The following is a 13023-nucleotide window of genomic DNA, read 5'->3' as shown; positions in this document are numbered from 1 at the left end:
GTAGCATTCATTTCCCAGTTGCAAAGCATTATTAATTAATCATTGGTCATCTCAATACAGTAATCAGTAGCATTCATTTCCCAGTTACAAAGCATTATTAATTAATCATTGGTCATCCGAATACAGTAATCAGTAGCATTCATTTCCCAGTTACAAGGCGTTATTAATTAATCATTGGTCATCCCAATACAGTAATCAGTAGCATTCATTTCACAGTTACAAAGCATTATTAATCATTGGTCATCCCAATACAGTAATCAGTAGCATTCATTATTCAGTTACAAAGCATTATTAATTAATCATTGGTCATCTTAATACAGTAATCAGTAGCATTCATTTCCCAGTTACAAAGCATTATTAATTAATCAGTAGCATTCATTTCCAGTTACAAAGCATTATTAATTAATCATTGGTCATCTCAATACAGTAATCAGTAGCATTCATTTCCCAGCTACAAAGCATTATTAATTAATCATTGGTCATCCCAATACAGTAATTAGTAGCATTAGCATTCATTTCTCAGTTACAAAGCATTATTAATTAATCATTGGTCATCCCAATACAGTAATCAGTAGCATTCATTTCCCAGTTACAAAGCATTATTAATCATTGGTCATCCCAATACAGTAATCAGTAGCATTCATTATTCAGTTACAAAGCATTATTAATTAATCATTGGTCATCTTAATACAGTAATCAGTAGCATTCATTTCCCAGTTACAAAGCATTATTAATTAATCAGTAGCATTCATTTCCAGTTACAAAGCATTATTAATTAATCATTGGTCATCTCAATACAGTAATCAGTAGCATTCATTTCCCAGCTACAAAGCATTATTAATTAATCTTTGGTCATCCCAATACAGTAATTAGTAGCATTAGCATTCATTTCTCAGTTACAAAGCATTATTAATTAATCATTGGTCATCCCAATACAGTAATCAGTAGCATTCATTTCCCAGTTACAAAGCATTATTAATCATTGGTCATCCCAATACAGTAATCAGTAGCATTCATTATTCAGTTACAAAGCATTATTAATTAATCATTGGTCATCTCAATACAGTAATCAGTAGCATTCATTTCCCAGTTACAAAGCATTATTAATTAATCAGTAGCATTCATTTCCAGTTACAAAGCATTATTAATTAATCATTGGTCATCTCAATACAGTAATCAGTAGCATTCATTTCCCAGTTACAAAGCATTATTAATTAATCATTGGTCATCTCAAACCAGTAATCAGTAGCATTCATTTCCCAGTTACAAAGCATTATTAATCATTGGTCATCCCAATACAGTAATCAGTAGCATTCATTATTCAGTTACAAAGCATTATTAATTAATCATTGGTCATCTCAATACAGTAATCAGTAGCATTCATTTCCCAGTTACAAAGCATTATTAATTAATCAGTAGCATTCATTTCCCAGTTACAAAGCATTATTAATTAATCATTGGTCATCTCAATACAGTAATCAGTAGCATTCATTTCCCAGTTACAAAGCATTATTAATTAATCATTGGTCATCCCAATACAGTAATCAGTAGCATTCATTTCCCAGTTACAAAGCATTATTAATTAATCATTGGTCATCCCAATACAGTAATCAGTAGCATTCATTTCCCAGTTACAAAGCATTATTAATCATTGGTCATCCCAATACAGTAATCAGTAGCATTCATTATTCAGTTACAAAGCATTATTAATTAATCATTGGTCATCTCAATACAGTAATCAGTAGCATTCATTTCCCAGTTACAAAGCATTATTAATTAATCAGTAGCATTCATTTCCAGTTACAAAGCATTATTAATTAATCATTGGTCATCTCAATACAGTAATCAGTAGCATTCATTTCCCAGCTACAAAGCATTATTAATTAATCATTGGTCATCCCAATACAGTAATTAGTAGCATTAGCATTCATTTCTCAGTTACAAAGCATTATTAATTAATCATTGGTCATCCCAATACAGTAATCAGTAGCATTCATTTCCCAGCTACAGAGCATTATTAATTAATCATTGGTCATCCCAATACAGTAATCAGTAGCATTCATTTATGCATTCATTATTCAAATGACATACTATTCAGAGCTAATCAGAATTACTCAGAGCTTTCTTAAACAGGTATCATTATTTGGGACTGGTAGTACAGTTTTTTGTTAGCAATGCATTGCTTTGGGTAATTACAGGGGAAAGCAAGAAGAGAGAGAGAAAAAAATTTGCTTCTGGGTTGTTCCTGTAAATGAAAATGTGTAACGTCATTCGTCATGAGTCAGCTGTAGCAAGGTTATGAAACGAGTATATGTAATCACATTCATAAATGACATAGATTTAATGAACAACTGCTTATAGCACATTAATTTCATAAATAATTTCTCCTGGAAAAATATATTAAAAAAATGGATTATTAAGATGAAAGAAGAAACGCATTTTATGCTGAAAAGTAATGAACTTCGAATTAACAGGTAGTGAAATGTGTATAAAAATGTGTTCCATAGCTGTCCTTTCCAAAACCTTCAGTCATTATACTATGCAATATAACACCTGCTGTCAAAGCGAACTGCAACAAATACTTAAATAACTACATAGCATGAATACATAACTTCCACATTATCCTCATCTGTAAAGAAAAAACTTCATTATCCATCACTTCATTATCTATATTATCATAACTCCATTATTATCATCACCTGTAAAGAAAAACTTCATTATCCATAGTAGCATATTCTTCATCATTATTCATCAGCATTCATTATCATCTGCAAAAAATCACTTCATTACTCATTAAACAACTATTCCTTATCTCTAGCATATTTCATCACTAAAACTAAGATGTGTAGTTCTGTCTGACAGCCTGCATCAATCGCCTTGTATTCTGAAAGAAAAAATTAATTAAGACTGCTATTCTACGATGTGTATAGTATATTCTTGTTAATGCTTGTTAATTCTGATCCATTTACTCTTCATCACGAAGTATTGCATTCTTTTTTGTTCATTCCGAAGGTGAAATTCCCATTTCGTTTAATTTATTTCTTTCACGCATCATTTCTTTCTGAAATTGATGAACAAAGGTTAATATCTTGCATTTACATCATACACTCACTAAATAATGACTGGTTTATGGTAACATAATTAAGGATACAGCATAACATGACAAAATACGTAATATGTGAAAAACTTATATAGTGTTCAGAGGCAAAAATGTACTCAGTGTATCACAATGTAACAGTAAAGTAGTCACGATGTTGAGATATCATAAGGCAAAAGGTCAAAGTCAACTGGTGTTTGCTATATCTTAACTATTTCATAGCGCATACAAACAAAAAATGAAACAATCGTATATACCTAAGAAAGACAAAAAATGTGACATTCGTTGTGTTCAGCTTGTATGTTGTGTAGTTAATAGAGGCGAGAATTAAAGACTTTAATAGAGAGAAAATTTAATAAAATTAATATGTCACTAGATAGCATTGCATAATTATTCATAAGATACGTAAGTTTCTCTGGAAAAAAAATGTGCACAGTCTGATACGTAACGACAAGAAGAGCGACCTGCTAACCTTACCTTGCCGGGTAGTCATGTGAATATAATTGCAGAAATAGTCATAAAATGTGTAACTTCATCTGGAAAAATATGCACGGTCTGATGTGTAACAACAAGAAGAGCGACCTGCTAACCTTACCTTGCCGGGCACTTGCCAAGAAAAAATACGATAATCATCAGTAATTAGTCATCTGAATATAATTGCATAAGTGATCGTAAAACTAGCAAAATGGAATTATAGCATGTTAAATCATAAAGTGTCTTCATTCAATAAAAGATTTGATGTTTGTTTGACCAATGGTGGTCGCCTTTGGATTTTCTGGTTCTCAAAGTTTCGACTTGTACAACATTGGGGTGAGGAATTCTCCGAATCCGATATGGACCTGCGTATAGAAGTTCAAATTTACTGCACCTACCTTTTATTTTGTTGGATAAATAGTGTGTACGTACTAATATCTTCTGTCCAACGTGAAAGTCACGGCGTATACAAACCTGTTTTTGTTGTCTTCTCTGGCGCTCTGCGGCACGTTTGATGTTGTTCAGTGCAATGTCAATTATTTCATGGTGTCGTAGTCGACGAAATGTAGGAAATGTTACTAATTCTTTAATTTTGTTACGTGGTTCAGCATTTTTCAGTATAACAGACGGAGATAGCATAGTGGATTCATTTGGTATGGAATTAATTTCATCCTGGAATGAGTGTATGTGTATGTCCCAATCAATATGTCTTTTGTGGCAGTATATTCTACACAGTTTACCAATTTCTTTCATTAATCGTTCACAAGGGTTCGAAGAAGCGTGGTACCTGGATATATAGATCGGAGAAATGTTTCTAGCTCGTAACATAAGTGTCCATATAGCAGAACGAAATTGTGATCCATTGTTGGAAATTACTTTCAACACATGCCCTACATGAAATAGAAAATGCTTTACAAATGCTTTCGAAACGGTTTTAGCAATAGCTTTGCGTAACGGAGTGAAAGTAACAAATTTTTAAGTGAGTTCAACAGCGACAAAGATGTAGCAAAAACCTCTATTAGTTCTGGGAATCGGACCAAAAATGTCTACAGCGGCCATATGTCTCAATTTAACAGGTACAATGGGATATAATGGAGGAATATGTGAAGTTGTGTCTGACTTAGCTTTCTGGCAGATTTTACATGACGCTAAAACTCGTCGTATACGTTTCTCCATGTTGGCAAAATAACAGTTCTGTCTCAGTATAAGAAAACTTTTTCTAGTTCCATAATGTGCGTAACTTAAATGAGTATACCAGATTAGTTTGTTAACAAGCTCGTCAGGAATGTATAATAACCAATTGTTGCTGTCAGGATGAGAGCGGCGAAATAGAATGTCATTGCGTACAGTGTAATGGTTTCTAATCGTAACATTATTCCTATCTTGCCAAAGGTGTTTAATTTCTTTCCACACGTTGTCTTTACTTTGCTCTTTAGCTATGTCCTGTAATGACGACGAAATAAAATTTTCAAATGCAACTTGTTGAATGTACATAACCCTGAAATTTGCTTTGCAGAAGTTGGTTGCGATTTCTTGCTAATTGTTGCTGAGAGAACGAGATAGTGCGTCTGCTATAATATTTTGTGTGCCGGGAATGTGAACAATTGAAATTAAATTCCTGTAAATAAAGCTTCCATCTGCTTAATCTATCGTGTGTGAATTTAGCTGAAAGTAAAAATTGTATAGCCCTATGGTCTGTGTAAACGGTGGTGTGTCTTCCATAAAGAAAGTGCCTAAATCTCGTAAAAGCCGATACTACACATAATGTTTCCAGTTCTGTAACAGAATAATTTCGTTCAGCAGGTGACAGAATGCGACTTGCAAATGCGATGTTCTTAATTATTGTAGAGCCATCTTCTTCAATTTCCTGAAAAATATGTACGCCTAAAGCGGTGTTGGAACTGTCGGTGGCAATGGAAAAATTTCTGGTAAGATCTGGGTGCGATAAAAGTAGTGCATTCAACAAAGCGTGTTTCAAATAACATTCTCGTGAACAAGATTCTGCGTGTCAAAATTATTGCTTACGTTACTGGAATATGCAACCTGTACTGTATTTAATTAAATTCTATCTGGTGTGTTGTTATCTTCGGGAGGATGCTGTTGCATATCCACTATTTGAACTGCTCTGTTATTTCTTCCTGACGTATTACGCTATAGATGACACCTATTGTCTGGTTCCTTCATGATAATATGTTGTTGCTGATGTTCTTGCTGCTGAAAAGATCGACTGTTATTAAATGTACGCTAAAAATTGTGCTCATTATTTTTACGTCTGTCATGATAGTCACTTCTATACGGTTCATTTGCGATAGGAATTGAAATACTGTGTTTTCAATACGTATTTATTTCTTTGCTGCTGTGCGTTACTATTTGTTGTAGCAGAGACTATACGTGCACGCAGCGAAACATTAAAGCTTGGTTGACCTTGTAGACTGCATTGTTCGTTAGGTATGCTAACCGGCTGGTTTTGATGCTGTTGCGATGAAAAACCTGTATTGTTACCGAAAATGCGTTCGCTATTGCTGATAATTTTACAAATACTGATGATTAAAAATTTTCTCTGATATTAAAGTTCTCGTGGTTCTGGACTGCCTAATTAAAATTGTCACTTTCGGTAAAAATTTGTCATATCGAGTTTTTATTACTCATTACTTAATTCTAAATAGGGCAATAGTTAAAGAGCTGTTCTGATAGATATAAAGGATAGTAGAAGAGAAGGCAGCAGTGCAGAAAACTAAAGATGAAACAGCACTACTACAGCTCGGGGCCCTATGCACGCTACGGCACATATTCATTAAAGCGTAATGAATCCCCTGAGGTCTATTACGCGCTGAAAATAAATTTCAACTTTTGCGTTACAGGCAATGCCGGTGAAAATTCAAAAATAAATTGCTGTATCCATGTTAATTGTAGTTTCTGCATTACACGAAATTCAAGAGCAAATTGTCGTATCCAGTTCAAAGCTAGTTTCTGCATTACAGACCAAGGTGGTGAAAGTACAAAAATAAATTTATGTATCCAGTTCAAAGCGTATACCTGTGCTCTGTCATTATTAAACACTTTAAATTTTCTCACTGACAGAAAATGTTTGTAATCAAAATTATCGTCTCTGTATGATGGAACAGGTTCATGATTGTAAGAGAGTCTATTTGTCTGTGTCTGTTCAGAATCTAAGTCACATACTCTCTGTAGATTACCTAAATTATACGCGCTGCGTGAGTCGCAAAGTGGCGTCTGCTGTGATGTGTTATTAACTGAAATATTTTTTATCTCTGTTACCTCTTGCTGTAAACTTGACAATTTTCTACGCAATGTATTATTAGACGAATCGATCTCTTTGATTGTCTGTTGTAGATGTGTTTGATTAAATGAAACCGGTGAGGTATCGTCTGATTTTCTGTCATTATTACTTTCAATAACATCAATACGACTGGCCAATTCATCACATTTTTCAGTCAGTATTTTTACCTGATCATCGTTTTTAGTATCAGAAGTATTAATCCGTTTTTGTAATTTACGTGTGGTTTCGTTCAATTTTTTAACGTCAGCTTTGATGTCATCGAAATCCTGTGTTAGTTCTAATTGTTCGAGTCTGTCTGTCACTGTCTGAATATCTGCTGTGTGTGTATCTGTTTTTGATTTAAGATCGGAAATTTCATTACGTAATTCTGTGTTCGACTGTTTGATGGTATTAATTTCATCGGACACTGAAGCAATATTGTTGTCTACGTACGTTTTTGCTTTCGCGAACAATTTACGTTTGTCTTCCTGTCTCTGTGCAGTGATTCTTTCCATGACTTGACGTTTTACTTTATTTTGATCCTGTATAAATTTGCGGAAACGTGTATCACTGTTTTGTATGTGGTGATTAAAACGTTCGTCAATCTGAGTGTTCTGTTGGTCGAATTTCGCGTCTATCTTTGCATCCATTGTGCGCGAAAGTTCTGCTGTCATTAATTTAAACTCGTCGCGTAATTGTGTTGCCTTTTCAGAGCATTGTTTACTGACTGCACTAATTTCCTCTCTAAGTGTTTCTGTTGTAGCTGTTTGCATATCCCTTAATTTTTGAGCAACAGATCTAATTTCTTCGCTACTTTTCCTTGAACAAGCCTCAATTTCCTCGCGTAACTGTTCCTTAGTATCATGACACTGCGCGACAACGGCTCTAATCTGTTCACTAAGCTGTCTGGAATTGTCTAATTTTTCACTAAGCTTACCTTGTTTTTCATTCTGTTGTTTGAAATTTTCATCTTTATTGTCTAGTTTTTTATTAATTTCATCAAGTTGTTTGAATTTTTCACTATTTTGTAGCAATATTGCCATAATTTGATACAATGTAACATTACCTACTGTATTCTCTGTACTGTTTGATGGCGTACCCGCAATTGTCACGTTTTGTGTGACCATTTGGTCATTCTGTAATTTACAAAAAGATTTGCCAGTCGTATGTACACTGTCAGTCACTATTTCGGAATTAAATAAATCCGTCCTACTTTGCGTATCCTGTTCATTTTCATTAGAAAAATTTGTCTGTACGTCACTTGAATTTTACAAACCGGTTGTGTTAAGCTGGGCAGCGCTCATTGCAACAGAACGCCCCGCGTCATCAATTGTCGTCAAATTAGCAGAGGAGACAACTGAGTTCGTTTGCTCATCATTAAGATAAAAATCATCATTAGTGGTTGGAACGCACTGATTGTCAGTGAACGCAGGATTGTCATCATTACACTGCGTGTCACTAGTACTATCGGTGAAGTTGTTTAAGTCGGTAATTTCATTCATTACACCTCGCGATGTACTATTAATAGTTCTATCGCGGCATTTTAACACAAATCACAATTATTCACAAATGAAACAAAGACAATGCAAAATTCAACAAAGAGCAACGAATTGCCGATGATCTGTGAAAGAAATTGACATAATTAGTAAAAGCGTTGCGCCAAATCCTTATTATATTTAAGTATATAAGAGCAGATATCTGACTACTTTTCAGAAGATTCTCAAAGAAATACGATCCTGGTCCGGATGTCGCCAAGTGTAACCTCCCCACAGAATTTTGAATGACAATATTTAAATGTAAATGGGCATCGTGCTAAACGTAACCTCCCAACAAATTTTTACAATACAAATGTTAATGTGAATAGGCCTAAGTGTAACCTCCCCACAAAAATTTAAATGACTATAATTACCTCCCCGCAAATAATGTAAATGACTATAATTGAATGTTAATGGGAATAGAGCCAAATGTTGTTGAGCTCCCACAAAACATCGTTAAATTCAAATAATGGCAACTGTACCTTCGCTACAAAAATATTGAAAAACAATGGCACAATGTAAACTCGACACAAAAATTGAGAAATCAAGATTAATCATTAAACCCACAATAATAGGGCAGCAACGCTGACCTTAGGCCCTGTGCAATAATTAATCTGATAAATAGATTCTGGGAGGAAAAGCATAGGAAATATTGTTTCAATTGGAATGATTCTTTTCTTAAAAACGATTGCTTTGAAAACAAAATTATTATTGGGGCATTTCTTGAACAAATTAATTACAATTAACATACATTACATTATCAGATGTGCGCAATGCTGCTTCATTACCTTATTTAACAATATACCTCGTCCCGAACCTTGACCAGAGATGTAAAGGGCGCACGCTGCCGACCCATGCCGACGCCCGCTCAGTACTACCGTCCACTCGCTACACACAACATCCTACTCGCAACTGAACTCTCGCGCAGTCAAGCGCAGACTAGCAACGATAAACAACTCTCTGGTCAGAGATTCTGTCATGCCTCGCCGTCGCTGGTGCTGAATACATATGAAACGTACGCGTTTCACCCTGTATACTCAACTCACGGCGTTGTTAATTTGAATACCTATCACATTCTCACCGAGCAATTTGGTGTTATTAATCAGACATTTACGAATAGCGAGGTGGGTGGACCTGTTCGAGTTTCTTGCTAAGCTAGTTTTCTTGGTTTCTCTCCTCGAGAAAGACACGTTATTTGGAGTCCGGTTGCTACACTCCTTGACCACAAAGGACAGTGCGCGGTCAACAACCGGACCGCAGCGTTGTTCCGGAAGCCACGGCGTCCAGAAACAGAGTCGCCGCCCAGGCTCTAGTCAGCGGCGCAGCTCTCAGCTCTACTTCCGCGATCACCTCTCTCTCTCTCTCTCTGTCTCTCTCTTGAAAGGTGGCTACACTGAGTCACAGCGCCAGAGATTGCGCCAAAGAGTATTATTCAGCCGCCTCCACTGGCAGTGCTTGCGGAGAAGTCGTAGTGGAGAGTGCTTGTCGAGAAGTCGTAGTGGAGAGTGCTTATTGAGAAGTGGGCAGTAGGAGTTCCGATGTAGCCGTGACTAGTTGTGAGCATGTTGTATGCAGTTGTTCCGATGGGCTAGACAGCCGATGCTGTTCGATTGCGAATGTTGTAATGATCAGAGTGTATCTTTCGTCAATATATATGAAGGTACTAATTTTTTTTATTTTTATTTCAAATGTCTTAAACAATAATGCTTCTTGGTCACAGGTTCAGTCAACAAAGCATCTGGCTTGTGTTCATGTATTAGAGCGTAATTCTGGTTTCTTAGTGCAAGTATAGTATTTCAGTTTTATTTAATTAATTCTGTGTAAATGGTATTTAAAATATCTTGCCTTTTTGAGGAAGAACCGTGCCAGATGTGTACGTTGAATCACGCTTCCACACACAGAACAGTTACACTTATGCTTTGTTGTTCGTAGTTGTTGTTTCGTAGCTTTTATAGTTGCTGGGGACTTAGTTAATTAATTGTGTTAACGGAAATTTTCTTTCATTCTTTGTTGTTATTCTATGTAGTCAGATTGCGGAGTAATACTAGTCAGGGCCCACCGGTTATGAGACTTCGTAGCCGGACATACAGCTACTAAAATTAAAATTATTTGCATTATATTTAATTAAGCCCCCATGCACTCTCTCTGCTACTTTCCAAAGCACGCAGACGACATCGTGCCCGCCGTGTGGGACTGACGCACCGGAAGGAAGAGTGTGCGTAGCCGTAGGCTGTGAGCCTCAGCACACCGCTGCAAAGCGATGGACTCATTCCAGACACTGTGAGAAACTTCTGAAACGAATAAAGAATAACGTGCGGCAAGGAAATCATTCTGTTCGGATTTGGAAGCCTGACTACTGTAGCAAAAATTATTCATTTCTAGTAGGAGATTTGTTGTATATCGTAATACAAGCTGAAATGTAGAAGTGACGGGTGGTTTGAACATTGCAGTCAAATACAGATACGTTACTCAACAGAAATGGAACTTTCACAAAACTGGCATCCACACAGTAAGAAAAGTATTATTCCATTTTTTTCCCTCTAAGTATACTGACTAGAATTTCCTTCGTTCTTTCTTTCCTCCTATAAAATACGTTGCACGCCGAAAGCCCCAAAGCAAAACAAACAGTGATCATTATTACATTTTCCAGTAGACATACTTTTCACAGAATAAATAAGTTGTTTTCGTCTTTCTCCTCCTTATTACAAGATTAATTCTATTCATCGTATCACTAACTGACCTGTGACACCCCTGACGATTATTCACTGATTCTAGTTGCGTTCATAAGCTTTGTGAGTAAAATACACTGACAAAATTAATGTAGAGTACGAAATTTCGGGAGTACGTTTTTCTGAGTAACATATTCGTGTCATTAACTTTGCACCACCAGAGGTTAATGTAATTGTGAGACAAGCCGCTGCAAATATGAAATGCTGATAACCGCTGTAGCCGCCAGCCTGTTGAGTGGGAGCCTGCAAACCTGAATGCATGGTGTTGTATGATGGAGAATGGAGTGTCATGCCTGTTGCACCTCATCAGTCAATACAGGGGCGTTAATGCCGCTTGTGGATGACGCTGAAACTGTCGCTCTATTATATCCCGGTTGTGCTCGATTGGAAACGAATATGGGGACAGAGCAGGCCAAGGCCACATACCAGCACTCTGTAGAACATGTTGGGTTACAACAGCGGTACGTGGACGAGTGTTACCCTGCTGGAAACCCTCCCTTGGAATGCTGTTCATGAATGGCAGCAGAACAGACCGAATCACCAGACAGACGTACAAATTTGCATTCAGGGTGCGTGGAATAACCAGAAGAGTGCTCTTGTCGTCATGTGAAATCGCCTCCCAGACCATAACTTCAGGTGTAGCTTCAGCGTGTCTAGCTCGTAGCCAGGTTAGTTTCAGGTCCTCAACTGGCCACTTTCTAACCAACACACCGAGGAAAAACCAGATTTTATCAGAGAATACAACAGGCTTCCACCCTGCCCTTCAATGAGCTGCCGGCCGCTGTGGACGATTGGTTCTAGGCCCTTCAGTCCGGGAACGCGCTGCTGCTACTGTCGCAGGTTCGAATCCTGCCTTGGGCATGGATGTGTGTGATGTCCTTAGGTTGGTTAGGTTTAAGTAGTTCTAAGTTCTATGGGACTGATGAGCACAGGTGTAAGTCCCATAGCGCCATTTCAGCCATTTTAATGAGCTGGTTTGTGGTCAGTGGAATGAACGCTGCAGGGGACCTGGCTCGGAGCTGTCCCTGAAGTTAACGATTTGTATCACTCTGGTGTCAACTGCTGCTCAAATTGCTGTTGCAGATGCAGCACGATGTGCTAGAGCCATACGCCGAACACGATGGTACTCGCTCTCAGTAGCGCCACGTGACCGACCGAATCCCGGCCTTCTTGCGTCCGTACTTTCCCGTGGCTATCGCTGTCAACAGTCATGTACACTGACTACATACCTGCCAAATTTTCTGCAGCATCGCAGAAAGAACTTCCAGCTCCTCGTTCCCGTATTACATGATCTCGTTCAAACAGTGATGTCTTGATAATGGCGTCTTTGTCTCCTTAAAGGCATTCTTGGCTAACATCGGCTCAACATGTCCAGTCTGGGAGGTAACTAACGCTCACGACCGTCACAGCGCGTATTGAAAGCAGACGTGACTTCTATCCTCATGGCCTCAGTACTGGCTCCACTCTTATGCGACTGGCGCGAAATTTTAACAGTGTGGTGGGCGTACTGTAAGACCTTCAGACCATCAGATTATTTGACTTGTCGCTCTAACGAAGTAGTCGAGTGTCAGCAATATGTGTCGTGGTCTTATCGTGGTGTGTTTATCTTCTGCCGTTAGGTCAGACGATAGAAATGCCTCTTGCAAACTTAGAGTAGCAGATTGACGGTGACCAACTTTAAACAGAACTTGATTAATTTTCACACACATTTATTAAAATAATAAACATCATAGATATTACGTAACTTTATTCTGGATGCTGTTTACAATTGACAATCTGAAGTTCCTTTGGTCTTGGTACGTTAATCTTATCCTCACATATCTCTGATACTTGACAAAGTGTCTATATAGTTATCTTCATGGCTACATACAGGAATATGATAATCTTATTAGGTGCAGACTGAAACTT

Source organism: Schistocerca serialis, chromosome 7 (genome assembly GCF_023864345.2).
Source record: "Schistocerca serialis cubense isolate TAMUIC-IGC-003099 chromosome 7, iqSchSeri2.2, whole genome shotgun sequence".
Classification (NCBI taxonomy): Eukaryota; Metazoa; Arthropoda; class Insecta; order Orthoptera; family Acrididae; genus Schistocerca; species Schistocerca serialis.
Note: the sequence above shows the minus strand (reverse complement) of the source record.